We start from the raw sequence: 18,055 nt of genomic DNA, 5'->3' as shown, positions 1-18,055 counted from the left end.
CACATTCCACTTCCCCTTGAACACAGATGTCAGTAGTCACTCAGATGACATTGCTTAACTACTCATGCCAAATATATCTAGGTAATATAGTGCTAGTCCATTCAGAGTTAAAAAAACAACTACCTAACCTGGATCCCAAAAATGCTATTTACCCATTGCACCAGTTAATTGGGAATGATACAGGACTCCTTAAAACATATCTCTACCATATGAGGTTAAAAATCCAGGTCCTGCATCTATTTTGTTAAATGGTTCAAATTAAAGTATGAAGACCCCAGCTATCAGAAGGCAGAAATAGCTCAGTTGGGAGAGCGTTAGACTGAAGATCTAAAGGTCCCTGGTTCAATCCCGGGTTTCGGCTCAGTTGAGAGGTTCCTTGCTTCTAACAAAATAGGTCTTGGAATCAGCTGTAGTACTTTTTCTCTATTCATCAAATTTTTTCCAACTGATCTACAACACAATCAATTTAACATGGACTTTGCTTTATATCCTCCTTCTAAACTTGCTTCAACCTCTCTTACCTTCAGGTTTGACAATGAATATTTCCCATTTCATGCTTTTTTGTAAAGTAAACTCTTGTCTGCATTACCTTCCACTTCCCCTTGAACACAGATGTCAGTAGTCAGATGACATTGCTTACCTACTCATGCCAAATATATCTGGGTAATATAGTGCTAGTCCATTCAGAGTTAAAAAAACAACTACCTAACCTGGATCCCAAAAATGCTATTTACCCATTGCACCAGTTAATTGCGGAATGATACAGGACTCCTTAAAACATATCTCACCATATGAGGTTAAAAATCCAGGTCCTGCATCTATTTTGTTAAATGGTTTAAATTAAAGTATGAAGACCACAGCTATAAGTAGGCTGAAATAGCTAAGTTGGGAGAGCGGTAGACTGGAGATCTAAAGGTCCCTGGTTCAATCCTGGGTTTCGGCACAGTTGAGAGGTTCCTTGCTTCTAACAAAATAGGTCTTGGAATCAGCTGTAGTACTTTTTTCTCTATCAACATTTTTATCAACTGATCTACAAAATGATCAATTCAACATAGACTTTGCTTTCTGTCCTCCTTTTAAACTTTCTTCCACCTATCTTGCCTTCAGGTTTGACTATGAATGTTTTCCATTTCGTCCTTTTTTGTAAAGTAAACTCTTGTCTGCATCACATTCCACTTCCCCTTGAACACAGATGTCAGTAGTCAGATGACATTGCTTACCTACTCATGCCAAATATATCTGGGTAATATAGTGCTAGTCCATTCAGAGTTAAAAAAACAACTACCTAACCTGGATCCCAAAAATGCTATTTACCCATTGCACCAGTTAACTGGGGAATGATACAGGACTCCTTAAAACATATCTCTACCATATGAGGTTACAAATCCAGGTCCTGCATCTATTTTGTTAAATGGTTCAAATTAAAGTATGAAGACCACAGCTATAAGCAGGCTGAAATAGCTAAGTTGGGAGAGCGTTAGACTGAAGATCTAAAGGTCCCTGGTTCAATCCTGGGTTTCGGCACAGTTGAGAGGTTCCTTGCTTCTAACAAAATAGGTCTTGGAATCAGCTGTAGTACTTTTTTCTCTATCAACATTTTTATCAACTGATCTACAAAATGATCAATTCAACATAGACTTTGCTTTCTGTCCTCCTTTTAAACTTTCTTCCACCTATCTTGCCTTCAGGTTTGACTATGAATGTTTTCCATTTCGTCCTTTTTTGTAAAGTAAACTCTTGTCTGCATCACATTCCACTTCCCCTTGAACACAGATGTCAGTAGTCAGATGACATTGCTTACCTACTCATGCCAAATATATCTGGGTAATATAGTGCTAGTCCATTCAGAGTTAAAAAAACAACTACCTAACCTGGATCCCAAAAATGCTATTTACCCATTGCACCAGTTAACTGGGGAATGATACCGGACTCCTTAAAACATATCTCACCATATGAGGTTAAAAATCCAGGTCCTGCATCTATTTTGTTAAATGGTTCAAATTAAAGTATGAAGACCCCAGCTATCAGAAGGCCGAAATAGCTCAGTTGGGAGAGCGTTAGAGTGAAGATCTAAAGGTCCCTGGTTCATTCCCGGGTTTCGGCAGAGTTGAGAGGTTCCTTGCTTCTAACAAAATAGGTCTTGGAATCAGCTGTAGTACTTTTTTCTCTATTAACATTTTTATCAACTGATCTACAAAATGATCAATTCAACATAGACTTTGCTTTCTGTCCTCCTTTTAAACTTTCTTCCACCTATCTTGCCTTCAGGTTTGACTATGAATGTTTTCCATTTCGTCCTTTTTTGTAAAGTAAAATCTTGTCTGCATCACATTCCACTTCCCCTTGAACACAGATGTCAGTAGTCAGATGACATTGCTTACCTACTCATGCCAAATATATCTGGGTAATATAGTGCTAGTCCATTCAGAGTTAAAAAAACAACTACCTAACCTGGATCCCAAAAATGCTATTTACCCATTGCACCAGTTAACTGGGGAATGATACAGGACTCCTTAAAACATATCTCTACCATATGAGGTTACAAATCCAGGTCCTGCATCTATTTTGTTAAATGGTTCAAATTAAAGTATGAAGACCCCAGCTATCAGAAGGCCCAAATAGCTCAGTTGGGAGAGCGTTAGACTGAAGATCTAAAGGTCCCTGGTTCAATCCCGGGTTTCGGCACAGTTGAGACGTTCCTTGCTTCTAACAAAATAGGTCTTGGAATCAGCTGTAGTACTTTTTCTCTATTCATCAAATTTTTTCCAACTGATCTACAACACAATCAATTTAACATTGACTTTGCTTTATGTCCTCCTTCTAAACTTGCTTTCACCTCTCTTACCTTCAGGTTTGACAATGAATATTTCCCATTTCATGCTTTTTTGTAAAGTAAACTCTTGTCTGCATTACCTTCCACTTCCCCTTGAACACAGATGTCAGTAGTCAGATGACATTGCTTACCTACTCATGCCAAATATATCTGGGTAATATAGTGCTAGTCCATTCAGAGTTACAAAAACAACTACCTAACCTGGATCCAAAAAATGCTATTTACCCATTGTACCAGTTAATTGCGGAATGATACAGGACTCCTTAAAACATATCTCTACCATATGAGGTTAAAAATCCAGGACTTGCATCTATTTTGTTAAATGGTTTAAATTAAAGTATGAAGACCACAGCTATAAGCAGGCTGAAATAGCTCAGTTGGGAGAGCGTTAGACTGAAGATCTAAAGGTCCCTGGTTCAATCCCGGGTTTCGGCACAGTTGAGAGGTTCCTTGCTTCTAACAAAATAGGTCTTGGAATCAGCTGTAGTACTTTTTCTCTATTCATCAAATTTTTTCCAACTGATCTACAACACAATCAATTTAACATAGACTTTGCTTTATGTCCTCCTTCTAAACTTGCTTCCACCTCTCTTACCTTCAGGTTTGACAATGAATATTTCCCATTTCATGCTTTTTTGTAAAGTAAACTCTTGTCTGCATTACCTTCCACCTCCCCTTGAATACAGATGTCAGTAGTCAGATGACATTGCTTACCTACTCATGCCAAATATATCTGGGTAATATAGTGCTAGTCCATTCAGAGTTAAAAAAACAACTACCTAACCTGGATCCCAAAACTGCTATTTGCCCATTGCACCAGTTAATTGCGGAATGATACAGGACTCCTTAAAACATATCTCTACCATATGAGGTTAAAAATCCAGGTCCTGCATCTATTTTGTTAAATGGTTTAAATTAAAGTATGAAGACCACAGCTATAAGCAGGCCGCAATAGCTCAGTTGGGAGAGCGTTAGACTGAAGATCTAAAGATCCCGGGTTTCGGCACAGTTGAGAGGTTCCTTGCTTCTAACAAAATAGGTCTTGGAATCAGCTGTAGTACTTTTTTCTCTATCAACATTTTTATCAACTGATCTACAAAATGATCAATTCAACATAGACTTTGCTTTCTGTCCTCCTTTTAAACTTTCTTCCACCTATCTTGCCTTCAGGTTTGACAATGAATGTTTCCCATTTCGTCCTTTTTTGTAAAGTAAACTCTTGTCTGCATCACATTCCACTTCCCCTTGAACACAGATGTCAGTAGTCAGATGACATTGCTTACCTACTCACGCCAAATATATCTAGGTAATATAGTGCTAGTCCATTCAGAGTTAAAAAAACAACTACCTAACCTGGATCCCAAAAATGCTATTTACCCATTGCACCAGTTAACTGGGGAATGATACAGGACTCCTTAAAACATATCTCTACCATATGAGGTTAAAAATCCAGGTCCTGCATCTATTTTGTTAAATGGTTTAAATTAAAGTATGAAGACCACAGCTATAGGCAAGCCGAAATAGCTCAGTTGGGAGAGCGTTAGACTGAAGATCTAAAGGTCCCTGGTTCAATCCTGGGTTTCGGCACAGTTGAGAGGTTCCTTGCTTCTAACAAAATAGGTCTTGGAATAAGCTGTAGTACTTTTTTCTCTATCAACATTTTTATCAACTGATCTACAAAATGATCAATTCAACATAGACTTTGCTTTCTGTCCTCTTTTTAAACTTTCTTCCACCTATCTTGCCTTCAGGTTTGACAATGAATGTTTCCCATTTCATCCTTTTTTGTAAAGTAAACTCTTGTCTGCATCACATTCCACTTCCCCTTGAACACAGATGTCAGTAGTCAGATGACATTGCTTACCTACTCATGCCAAATATATCTAGGTAATATAGTGCTAGTCCATTCAGAGTTAAAAAAACAACTACCTAACCTGGATCCCAAAAATGCTATTTACCCATTGCACCAGTTAACTGGGGAATGACACAGGACTCCTTAAAACATATCTCTACCATATGAGGTTAGAAATCCAGGTCCTGCATCTATTTTGTTAAATGGTTCAAATTAAAGTATGAAGACCACAGCTATCAGAAGGCTGAAATAGCTCAGTTGGGAGAGCGTTAGACTGAAGATCTAAAGGTCCCTGGTTCAATCCCGGGTTTCGGCACATTTGAGAGGTTCCTTGCTTCAAACAAAATAGGTCTTGGAATCAGCTGTAGTACTTTTTCTCTATTCATCAAATTTTTTCCAACTGATCTACAACACAATCAATTTAACATAGACTTTGCTTTATGTCCTCCTTCTAAACTTGCTTCCACCTCTCTTACCTTCAGGTTTGACAATGAATATTTCCCATTTCATGATTTTTTGTAAAGTAAACTCTTGTCTGCATTACCTTCCACTTCCCCTTGAACACAGATGTCAGTAGTCAGATGACATTGCTTACCTACTCATGCCAAATATATCTGGGTAATATAGTGCTAGTCCATTCAGAGTTAAAAAAACAACTACCTAACCTGGATCCAAAAAATGCTATTTACCCATTGTACCAGTTAATTGCGGAATGATACAGGACTCCTTAAAACATATCTCTACCATATGAGGTTAAAAATCCAGGTCCTGCATCTATTTTGTTAAATGGTTTAAATTAAAGTATGAAGACCACAGCTATAAGCAGGCCGCAAAAGCTCAGTTGGGAGAGCGTTAGACTGAAGATCTAAAGGTCCCTGGTTCAATCCCGGGTTTCGGCACAGTTGAGAGTTTCCTTGCTTCGAAGAAAATAGGTCTTGGAATAAGCTGTAGTACTTTTTTCTCCATCAACATTTTTATCAACTGATCTACAAAATGATCAATTCAACATAGACTTTGCTTTCTGTCCTCTTTTTAAACTTTCTTCCACCTATCTTGCCTTCAGGTTTGACAATGAATGTTTCCCATTTCGTCCTTTTTTGTAAAGTAAACTCTTGTCTGCATCACATTCCACTTCCCCTTGAACACAGATGTCAGTAGTCAGATGACATTGCTTACCTACTCATGCCAAATATATCTAGGTAATATAGTGCTAGTCCATTCAGAGTTAAAAAAACAACTACCTAACCTGGATCCCAAAAATGCTATTTACCCATTGCACCAGTTAACTGGGGAATGATACAGGACTCCTTAAAACATATCTCTACCATATGAGGTTAAAAATCCAGGTCCTGCATCTATTTTGTTAAATGGTTCAAATTAAAGTATGAAGACCACAGCTATAAGCAGGCCGCAATAGCTCAGTTGGGAGAGCGTAAGACTGAAGATCTAAAGGTCCCTGGTTCAATCCCGGGTTTCGGCACAGTTGAGAGGTTCCTTGCTTCTAACAAAATAGGTCTTGGAATCAGCTGTAGTACTTTTTTCTCTATCAACATTTTTATCAACTGATCTACAAAATGATCAATTCAACATAGACTTTGCTTTCTGTCCTCCTTTTAAACTTTCTTCCACCTATCTTGCCTTCAGGTTTCACAATGAATGTTTCCCATTTTGTCCTTTTTTGTAAAGTAAACTCTTGTCTGCATCACATTCCACTTCCCCTTGAACACAGATGTCAGTAGTCAGATGACATTGCTTAACTACTCATGCCAAATATATCTAGGTAATATAGTACTAGTCCATTCAGAGTTAAAAAAACAACTACCTAACCTGGATCCCAAAAATGCTATTTACCCATTGCACCAGTTAATTGGGAATGATACAGGACTCCTTAAAACATATCTCTACCATATAAGGTTAAAAATCCAGGTCCTGCATCTATTTTGTTAAATGGTTCACATTAAAGTATGAAGACCCCAGCTATCAGAAGGCTGAAATAGCTCAGTTGGGAGAGCGTTAGACTGAAGATCTAAAGGTCCCTGGTTCAATCCCGGGTTTCGGCACAGTTGAGAGGTTCCTTGCTTCTAACAAAATAGGTCTTGGAATCAGCTGTAGTACTTTTTTCTCTATCAACATTTTTATCAACTGATCTACAAAATGATCAATTCAACATAGACTTTGCTTTCTGTCCTCCTTTTAAACTTTCTTCCACCTATCTTGCCTTCAGGTTTGACTATGAATGTTTTCCATTTCGTCCTTTTTTGTAAAGTAAACTCTTGTCTGCATCACATTCCACTTCCCCTTGAACACAGATGTCAGTAGTCAGATGACATTGCTTACCTACTCATGCCAAATATATCTGGGTAATATAGTGCTAGTCCATTCAGAGTTAAAAAAATAACTACCTAACCTGGATCCCAAAAATGCTATTTACCCATTGCACCAGTTAACTGGGGAATGATACAGGACTCCTTAAAACATATCTCTACCATATGAGGTTAAAAATCCAGGTCCTGCATCTATTTTGTTAAATGGTTCAAATTAAAGTATGAAGACCCCAGCTATCAGAAGGCCGAAATAGCTCAGTTGGGAGAGCGTTAGACTGAAGATCTAAAGGTCCCTGGTTCAATCCCGGGATTCGGCACAGTTGAGAGGTTCCTTGCTTCTAACAAAACAGGTCTTGGAATCAGCTGTAGTACTTTTTCTCTATTAACATTTTTGTCAACTGATCTACAAAATGATCAATTCAACATAGACTTTGCTTTCTGTCCTCCTTTTAAACTTTCTTCCACCTATCTTGCCTTCCGGTTTGACTATGAATGTTTTCCATTTCGTCCTTTTTTGTAAAGTAAACTCTTGTCTGCATCACATTCCACTTCCCCTTGAACACAGATGTCAGTAGTCAGATGACATTGCTTACCTACTCATGCCAAATATATCTGGGTAATATAGTGCTAGTCCATTCAGAGTTAAAAAAACAACTACCTAACCTGGATCCCAAAAATGCTATTTACCCATTGCACCAGTTAATTGGGAATGATACAGGACTCCTTAAAACATATCTCTACCATATAAGGTTAAAAATCCAGGTCCTGCATCTATTTTGTTAAATGGTTCACATTAAAGTATGAAGACCCCAGCTATCAGAAGGCTGAAATAGCTCAGTTGGGAGAGCGTTAGACTGAAGATCTAAAGGTCCCTGGTTCAATCCCGGGTTTCGGCACAGTTGAGAGGTTCCTTGCTTCTAACAAAATAGGTCTTGGAATCAGCTGTAGTACTTTTTTCTCTATCAACATTTTTATCAACTGATCCACAAAATGATCAATTCAACATAGACTTTGCTTTCTGTCCTCCTTTTAAACTTTCTTCCACCTATCTTGCCTTCAGGTTTGACTATGAATGTTTTCCATTTCGTCCTTTTTTGTAAAGTAAACTCTTGTCTGCATCACATTCCACTTCCCCTTGAACACAGATGTCAGTAGTCAGATGACATTGCTTACCTACTCATGCCAAATATATCTGGGTAATATAGTGCTAGTCCATTCAGAGTTAAAAAAATAACTACCTAACCTGGATCCCAAAAATGCTATTTACCCATTGCACCAGTTAACTGGGGAATGATACAGGACTCCTTAAAACATATCTCTACCATATGAGGTTAAAAATCCAGGTCCTGCATCTATTTTGTTAAATGGTTCAAATTAAAGTATGAAGACCCCAGCTATCAGAAGGCCGAAATAGCTCAGTTGGGAGAGCGTTAGACTGAAGATCTAAAGGTCCCTGGTTCAATCCTGGGATTCGGCACAGTTGAGAGGTTCCTTGCTTCTAACAAAACAGGTCTTGGAATCAGCTGTAGTACTTTTTCTCTATTAACATTTTTGTCAACTGATCTACAAAATGATCAATTCAACATAGACTTTGCTTTCTGTCCTCCTTTTAAACTTTCTTCCACCTATCTTGCCTTCCGGTTTGACTATGAATGTTTTCCATTTCGTCCTTTTTTGTAAAGTAAACTCTTGTCTGCATCACATTCCACTTCCCCTTGAACACAGATGTCAGTAGTCAGATGACATTGCTTACCTACTCATGCCAAATATATCTGGGTAATATAGTGCTAGTCCATTCAGAGTTAAAAAAACAACTACCTAACCTGGATCCCAAAAATGCTATTTACCCATTGCACCAGTTAACTGGGGAATGATACAGGACTCCTTAAAACATATCTCTACCATATGAGGTTAAAAATCCAGGTCCTGCATCTATTTTGTTAAATGGTTCAAATTAAAGTATGAAGACCCCAGCTATCAGAAGGCCCAAATAGCTCAGTTGGGAGAGCGTTAGACTGAAGATCTAAAGGTCCCTGGTTCAATCCCGGGTTTAGGCACAGTTGAGACGTTCCTTGCTTCTAACAAAATAGGTCTTGGAATCAGCTGTAGTACTTTTTCTCTATTCATCAAATTTTTTCCAACTGATCTACAACACAATCAATTTAACATAGACTTTGCTTTATGTCCTCCTTCTAAACTTGCTTTCACCTCTCTTACCTTCAGGTTTGACAATGAATATTTCCCATTTCATGCTTTTTTGTAAAGTAAACTCTTGTCTGCATTACCTTCCACTTCCCCTTGAACACAGATGTCAGTAGTCAGATGACATTGCTTACCTACTCATGCCAAATATATCTGGGTAATACAGTGCTAGTCCATTTAGAGTTACAAAAACAACTACCTAACCTGGATCCAAAAAATGCTATTTACCCATTGTACCAGTTAATTGCGGAATGATACAGGACTCCTTAAAACATATCTCTACCATATGAGGTTAAAAATCCAGGTCCTGCATCTATTTTGTTAAATGGTTTAAATTAAAGTATGAAGACCACAGCTATAAGCAGGCTGAAATAGCTCAGTTGGGAGAGCGTTAGACTGAAGATCTAAAGGTCCCTGGTTCAATCCCGGGTTTCGGCACAGTTGAGAGGTTCCTTGCTTCTAACAAAATAGGTCTTGGAATCAGCTGTAGTACATTTTCTCTATTCATCAAATTTTTTCCAACTGATCTACAACACAATCAATTTAACATAGACTTTGCTTTATGTCCTCCTTCTAAACTTGCTTCCACCTCTCTTACCTTCAGGTTTGACAATGAATATTTCCCATTTCATGCTTTTTTGTAAAGTAAACTCTTGTCTGCATTACCTTCCACCTCCCCTTGAATACAGATGTCAGTAGTCAGATGACATTGCTTACCTACTCATGCCAAATATATCTGGATAATATAGTGCTAGTCCATTCAGAGTTAAAAAAACAACTACCTAACCTGGATCCCAAAACTGCTATTTGCCCATTGCACCAGTTAATTGCGCAATGATACAGGACTCCTTAAAACATATCTCTACCATATGAGGTTAAAAATCCAGGTCCTGCATCTATTTTGTTAAATGGTTTAAATTAAAGTATGAAGACCACAGCTATAAGCAGGCCGCAATAGCTCAGTTGGGAGAGCGTTAGACTGAAGATCTAAAGATCCCGGGTTTCGGCACAGTTGAGAGGTTCCTTGCTTCTAACAAAATAGGTCTTGGAATCAGCTGTAGTACTTTTTTCTCTATCAACATTTTTATCAACTGATCTACAAAATGATCAATTCAAAATAGACTTTGCTTTCTGTCCTCCTTTTAAACTTTCTTCCACCTATCTTGCCTTCAGGTTTGACAATGAATGTTTCCCATTTCGTCCTTTTTTGTAAAGTAAACTCTTGTCTGCATCACATTCCACTTCCCCTTGAACACAGATGTCAGTAGTCAGATGACATTGCTTACCTACTCACGCCAAATATATCTAGGTAATATAGTGCTAGTCCATTCAGAGTTAAAAAAACAACTACCTAACCTGGATCCCAAAAATGCTATTTACCCATTGCACCAGTTAACTGGGGAATGATACAGGACTCCTTAAAACATATCTCTACCATATGAGGTTAAAAATCCAGGTCCTGCATCTATTTTGTTAAATGGTTCAAATTAAAGTATGAAGACCACAGCTATAAGCAGGCTGAAATAGCTAAGTTGGGAGAGCGTTAGACTGAAGATCTAAAGGTCCCTGGTTCAATCCTGGGTTTCGGCACAGTTGAGAGGTTCCTTGCTTCTAACAAAATAGGTCTTGGAATCAGCTGTAGTACTTTTTTCTCTATCAACATTTTTATCAACTGATCTACAAAATGATCAATTCAACATAGACTTTGCTTTCTGTCCTCCTTTTAAACTTTCTTCCACCTATCTTGCCTTCAGGTTTGACTATGAATGTTTTCCATTTCGTCCTTTTTTGTAAAGTAAACTCTTGTCTGCATCACATTCCACTTCCCCTTGAACACAGATGTCAGTAGTCAGATGACATTGCTTACCTACTCATGCCAAATATATCTGGGTAATATAGTGCTAGTCCATTCAGAGTTAAAAAAACAACTACCTAACCTGGATCCCAAAAATGCTATTTACCCATTGCACCAGTTAACTGGGGAATGATACAGGACTCCTTAAAACATATCTCACCATATGAGGTTAAAAATCCAGGTCCTGCATCTATTTTGTTAAATGGTTCAAATTAAAGTATGAAGACCCCAGCTATCAGAAGGCCGAAATAGCTCAGTTGGGAGAGCGTTAGAGTGAAGATCTAAAGGTCCCTGGTTCAATCCCGGGTTTCGGCACAGTTGAGACGTTCCTTGCTTCTAACAAAATAGGTCTTGGAATCAGCTGTAGTACTTTTTCTCTATTCATCAAATTTTTTCCAACTGATCTACAACACAATCAATTTAACATAGACTTTGCTTTATGTCCTCCTTCTAAACTTGCTTCCACCTCTCTTACCTTCAGGTTTGACAATGAATATTTCCCATTTCATGCTTTTTTGTAAAGTAAACTCTTGTCTGCATTACCTTCCACTTCCCCTTGAACACAGATGTCAGTAGTCAGATGACATTGCTTACCTACTCATGCCAAATATATCTGGGTAATATAGTGCTAGTCCATTCAGAGTTAAAAAAACAACTACCTAACCTGGATCCCAAAAATGCTATTTGCCCATTGCACCAGTTAATTGCGGAATGATACAGGACTGCTTAACACATATCTCTACCATATGAGGTTAAAAATCCAGGTCCTGCATCTATTTTGTTAAATGATTTAAATTAAAGTATGAAGACCACAGCTATAAGCAGGCCGCAATAGCTCAGTTGGGAGAGCGTAAGACTGAAGATCTAAAGGTCCCTGGTTCAATCCCGGGTTTCGGCACAGTTGAGAGGTTCCTTCCTTCTAACAAAATAGGTATTGGAATCAGCTGTAGTACTTTTTTCTCTATCAACATTTTTATCAACTGATCTACAAAATGATCAATTCAACATAGACTTTGCTTTCTGTCCTCCTTTTAAACTTTCTTCCACCTATCTTGCCTTCAGGTTTCACAATGAATGTTTCCCATTTCGTCCTTTTTTGTAAAGTAAACTCTTGTCTGCATCACATTCCACTTCCCCTTGAACGCAGATGTCAGTAGTCAGATGACATTGCTTAACTACTCATGCCAAATATATCTAGGTAATATAGTGCTAGTCCATTCAGAGTTAAAAAAACAACTACCTAACCTGGATCCCAAAAATGCTATTTACCCATTGCACCAGTTAATTGGGAATGATACAGGACTCCTTAAAACATATCTCTACCATATGAGGTTAAAAATCCAGGTCCTGCATCTATTTTGTTAAATGGTTCAAATTAAAGTATGAAAACCCCAGCTATCAGAAGGCCGAAATAGCTCAGTTGGGAGAGCGTTAGACTGAAGATCTAAAGGTCCCTGGTTCTATCCCGGGTTTCGGCTCAGTTGAGAGGTTCCTTGCTTCTAACAAAATAGGTCTTGGAATCAGCTGTAGTACTTTTTCTCTATTCATCAAATTTTTTCCAACTGATCTACAACACAATCAATTTAACATAGACTTTGCTTTATGTCCTCCTTCTAAACTTGCTTCCACCTCTCTTACCTTCAGGTTTGACAATGAATATTTCCCATTTCATGCTTTTTTGTAAAGTAAACTCTTGTCTGCATTGCCTTCCACTTCCCCTTGAACACAGATGTCAGTAGTCAGATGACATTGCTTACCTACTCATGCCAAATATATCTGGGTAATATAGTGCTAGTCCATTCAGAGTTAAAAAAACAACTACCTAACCTGGATCCAAAAAATGCTATTTACCCATTGTACCAGTTAATTGCGGAATGATACAGGACTCCTTAAAACATATCTCTACCATATGAGGTTAAAAATCCAGGTCCTGCATCTATTTTGTTAAATGGTTTACATTAAAGTATGAAGACCACAGCTATAAGCAGGCCGAAATAGCTCAGTTGGGAGAGCGTTAGACTGAAGATCTAAAGGTCTCTGGTCCAATCCCGGGTTTCGGCACAGTTGAGAGGTTCCTTGCTTTTAACAAAATAGGTCTTGGAATCAGCTGTAGTACTTTTTCTCTATTCATCAAATTGTTTCCAACTGATCTACAACACAATCAATTTAACATAGACTTTGCTTTATGTCCTCCTTCTAAACTTGCTTCCACCTCTCTTACCTTCAGGTTTGACAATGAATATTTCCCATTTCATGCTTTTTTGTAAAGTAAACTCTTGTCTGAATTACCTTCCACCTCCCCTTGAATACAGATGTCAGTAGTCAGATGACATTGCTTACCTACTCATGCCAAATATATCTGGGTAATATAGTGCTAGTCCATTCAGAGTTAAAAAAACAACTACCTAACCTGGATCCCAAAACTGCTATTTGCCCATTGCACCAGTTAATTGCGGAATGATACAGGACTCCTTAAAACATATCTCTACCATATGAGGTTAAAAATCCAGGTCCTGAATCTATTTTGTTAAATGGTTTAAATTAAAGTATGAAGACCACAGCTATAAGCAGGCCGCAATAGCTCAGTTGGGAGAGCGTTAGACTGAAGATCTAAAGGTCCCTGGTTCCATCCCGGGTTTCGGCACAGTTGAGAGGTTCCTTGCTTCTAACAAAATAGGTCTTGGAATCAGCTGTAGTACTTTTTTCTCTATCAACATTTTTATCAACTGATCTACAAAATGATCAATTCAACATAGACTTTGCTTTCTGTCCTCCTTTTAAACTTTCTTCCACCTATCTTGCCTTCAGGTTTGACAATGAATGTTTCCCATTTCGTCCTTTTTTGTAAAGTAAACTCTTGTCTGCATCACATTCCACTTCCCCTTGAACACAGATGTCAGTAGTCAGATGACATTGCTTACCTACTCATGCCAAATATATCTAGGTAATATAGTGCTAGTCCATTCAGAGTTAAAAAAACAACTACCTAACCTGGATCCCAAAAATGCTATTTACCCATTGCACCAGTTAACTGGGGAATGATACAGGACTCCTTAAAACATATCTCTACCATATGAGGTTAAAAATCCAGGTCCTGCATCTATTTTGTTAAATGGTTTAAATTAAAGTATGAAGACCACAGCTATAAGCAGGTCGAAATAGCTCAGTTGGGAGAGCGTTAGACTGAAGATCTAAAGGTCCCTTGTTCAATCCTGGGTTTCGGCACAGTTGAGAGGTTCCTTGCTTCTAACAAAATAGGTCTTGGAATCAGCTGTAGTACTTTTTCTCTATTCATCAAATTTTTTCCAACTGATCTACAACACAATCAATTTAACATAGACTTTGCTTTATGTCCTCCTTCTAAACTTGCTTCCACCTCTCTTACCTTCAGGTTTGACAATGAATATTTCCCATTTCATGCTTTTTTGTAAAGTAAACTCTTGTCTGCATTACCTTCCACCTCCCCTTGAATACAGATGTCAGTAGTCAGATGACATTGCTTACCTACTCATGCCAAATATATCTGGGTAATATAGTGCTAGTCCATTCAGAGTTAAAAAAACAACTACCTAACCTGGATCCCAAAACTGCTATTTGCCCATTGCACCAGTTAATTGCGGAATGATACAGGACTCCTTAAAACATATCTCTACCATATGAGGTTAAAAGTCCAGGTCCTGCATCTATTTTGTTAAATGGTTTAAATTAAAGTATGAAGACCACAGCTATAAGCAGGCCGCAATAGCTCAGTTGGGAGAGCGTTAGACTGAAGATCTAAAGGTCCCTGGTTCAATACCGGGTTTCGGCACAGTTGAGAGGTTCCTTGCTTCTAACAAAATAGCTCTTGGAATAAGCTGTAGTACTTTTTTCTCTATCAACATTATTATCAACTGATCTACAAAATGATCAATTCAACATAGACTTTGCTTTCTGTCCTCTTTTTAAACTTTCTTCCACCTATCTTGCCTTCAGGTTTGACAATGAATGTTTCCCATTTCGTCCTTTTTTGTAAAGTAAACTCTTGTCTGCATCACATTCCACTTCCCCTTGAACACAGATGTCAGTAGTCAGATGACATTGCTTACCTACTCATGCCAAATATATCTAGGTAATATAGTGCTAGTCCAGTCAGAGTTAAAAAAACAACTACCTAACCTGGATCCCAAAAATGCTATTTACCCATTGCACCAGTTAACTGGGGAATGATACAGGACTCCTTAAAACATATCTCTACCATATGAGGTTAAAAATCCAGGTCATGCATCTATTTTGTTAAATGGTTCAAATTAAAGTATGAAGACCACAGCTATCAGAAGGCTGAAAAAGCTCAGTTGGGAGAGCGTTAGACTGAAGATCTAAAGGTCCCTGGTTCAATCCCGGGTTTCGCACAGTTGAGAGGTTCCTTGCTTCTAACAAAATAGGTCTTGGAATCAGCTGTAGTACTTTTTCTCTATTCATCAAATTTTTTCCAACTGATCTACAACACAATCAATTTTACATAGATTTTGCTTTATGTCCTCCTTCTAAACTTGCTTCCACCTCTCTTACCTTCAGGTTTGACAATGAATATTTCCCATTTCATGCTTTTTTGTAAAGTAAACTCTTGTCTGCATTACCTTCCACTTCCCCTTGAACACAGATGTCAGTAGTCAGATGACATTGCTTACCTACTCATGCCAAATATATCTGGGTAATATAGTGCTAGTCCATTCAGAGTTAAAAAAACAACTACCTAACCTGGATCCAAAAAATGCTATTTACCCATTGTACCAGTTAATTGCGGAATGATACAGGACTCCTTAAAACATATCTCTACCATATGAGGTTAAAAATCCAGGTCCTGCATCTATTTTGTTAAATGGTTTAAATTAAAGTATGAAGACCACAGCTATAAGCAGGCCGAAATAGCTCAGTTGGGAGAGCGTTAGACTGAAGATCTAAAGGTCCCTGGTTCAATCCCGGGTTTCGGCACAGTTGAGATGTTCCTTGCTTCTAACAAAATAGGTCTTGGAATCAGCTGTAGTACTTTTTCTCTATTCATCAAATTTTTTCAAACTGATCTACAACACAATCAATTTAACATAGACTTTGCTTTATGTCCTCCTTCTAAACTTGCTTCCACCTCTCTTACCTTCAGGTTTGACAATGAATATTTCCCATTTCATGCTTTTTTGTAAAGTAAACTCTTGTCTGCATTACCTTCCACCTCCCCTTGAATACAGATGTCAGTAGTCAGATGACATTGCTTACCTACTCATGCCAAAAATATCTGGGTAATATAGTGCTAGTCCATTCAGAGTTAAAAAAACAACTACCTAACCTGGATCCCAAAACTGCTATTTGCCCATTGCACCAGTTAATTGCGGAATGATACAGGACTCCTTAAAACATATCTCACCATATAACGTTAAAAATCCAGGTCCTGCATCTATTTTGTTAAATGGTTTAAATTAAAGTATGAAGACCACAGCTATAAGCAGGCCGAAATAGCTAAGTTGGGAGAGCGTTAGACTAAAGATCTAAAGGTCCCTGGTTCCATCCCGGGTTTCGGCACAGTTGAGAGGTTCCTTGCTTCTAACAAAATAGGTCTTGGAATCAGCTGTAGTACTTTTTTCTCTATCAACATTTTTATCAACTGATCTACAAAATGATCAATTCAACATAGACTTTGCTTTCTGTCCTCCTTTTAAACTTTCTTCCACCTATCTTGCCTTCAGGTTTGACAATGAATGTTTCCCATTTCGTCCTTTTTTGTAAAGTAAACTCTTGTCTGCATCACATTCCACTTCCCCTTGAACACAGATGTCAGTAGTCAGATGACATTGCTTACCTACTCATGCCAAATATATCTAGGTAATATAGTGCTAGTCCATTCAGAGTTAAAAAAACAACTACCTAACCTGGATCCCAAAAATGCTATTTACCCATTGCACCAGCTAACTGGGGAATGATACAGGACTCCTTAAAACATATCTCTACCATATGAGGTTAAAAATCCAGGTCCTGCATCTATTTTGTTAAATGGTTTAAATTAAAGTATGAAGACCACAGCTATAAGCAGGCCGAAATAGCTCAGTTGGGAGAGCGTTAGACTGAAGATCTAAAGGTCCCTGGTTCAATCCCGGGTTTCGGCACAGTTGAGAGGTTCCTTGCTTCTAACAAAATAGGTCTTGGAATCAGCTGTAGTACTTTTTCTCTATTCATCAAATTTTTTCCAACTGATCTACAACACAATCAATTTAACATAGACTTTGCTTTATGTCCTCCTTCTAAACTTGCTTCCACCTCTCTTACCTTCAGGTTTGACAATGAATATTTCCCATTTCATGCTTTTTTGTAAAGTAAACTCTTGTCTGCATTACCTTCCACCTCCCCATGAATACAGATGTCAGTAGTCAGATGACATTGCTTACCTACTCATGCCAAATATATCTGGGTAATATAGTGCTAGTCCATTCAGAGTTAAAAAAACAACTACCTAACCTGGATCCCAAAACTGCTATTTGCCCATTGCACCAGTTAATTGCGGAATGATACAGGACTCCTTAAAACATATCTCTACCATATGAGGTTAAAAATCCAGGTCCTGCATCTATTTTGTTAAATGGTTTAAATTAAAGTATGAAGACCACAGCTATAAGCAGGCCGCAATAGCTCAGTTGGGAGAGCGTTAGACTGAAGATCTAAAGGTCCCTGGTTCAATCCCGGGTTTCGGCACAGTTGAGAGGTTCCTTGCTTCTAACAAAATAGGTCTTGGAATAAGCTGTAGTACTTTTTTCTCTATCAACATTTTTATCAACTGATCTACAAAATGAACAATTCAACATAGACTTTGCTTTCTGTCCTCTTTTTAAACTTTCTTCCACCTATCTTGCCTTCAGGTTTGACAATGAATGTTTCCCATTTCGTCCTTTTTTGTAAAGTAAACTCTTGTCTGCATCACATTCCACTTCCCCTTGAACACAGATGTCAGTAGTCAGATGACATTG

At 38.1% G+C, this 18,055-nt stretch overlaps 4 non-coding genes across 4 annotated transcripts; all 4 read left to right on the top strand.

Moving 5' to 3' along the window:
- Nucleotides 1-870: 870 nt before the first annotated feature.
- TRNAS-GGA (transfer RNA serine (anticodon GGA)) lies at nucleotides 871-943 on the top strand. The gene has a single exon. It is a non-coding gene; the product is annotated as a tRNA-Ser (tRNA).
- A 15,021-nt stretch (nucleotides 944-15,964) lies between these two features.
- TRNAF-GAA (transfer RNA phenylalanine (anticodon GAA)) lies at nucleotides 15,965-16,037 on the top strand. The gene has a single exon. It is a non-coding gene; the product is annotated as a tRNA-Phe (tRNA).
- Nucleotides 16,038-16,546: 509 nt separating this feature from the next.
- TRNAF-AAA (transfer RNA phenylalanine (anticodon AAA)) lies at nucleotides 16,547-16,619 on the top strand. Its single transcript has one exon. It is a non-coding gene; the product is annotated as a tRNA-Phe (tRNA).
- A 508-nt stretch (nucleotides 16,620-17,127) lies between these two features.
- TRNAF-GAA (transfer RNA phenylalanine (anticodon GAA)) lies at nucleotides 17,128-17,200 on the top strand. The gene has a single exon. It is a non-coding gene; the product is annotated as a tRNA-Phe (tRNA).
- The last annotated feature ends 855 nt before the right edge of the window (nucleotides 17,201-18,055 follow it).

This window comes from Lissotriton vulgaris, chromosome 8, assembly GCF_964263255.1.
Source record: "Lissotriton vulgaris chromosome 8, aLisVul1.2, whole genome shotgun sequence".
Classification (NCBI taxonomy): Eukaryota; Metazoa; Chordata; class Amphibia; order Caudata; family Salamandridae; genus Lissotriton; species Lissotriton vulgaris.
Note: the sequence above shows the minus strand (reverse complement) of the source record. Positions and strands in the feature narration are given on the sequence as shown.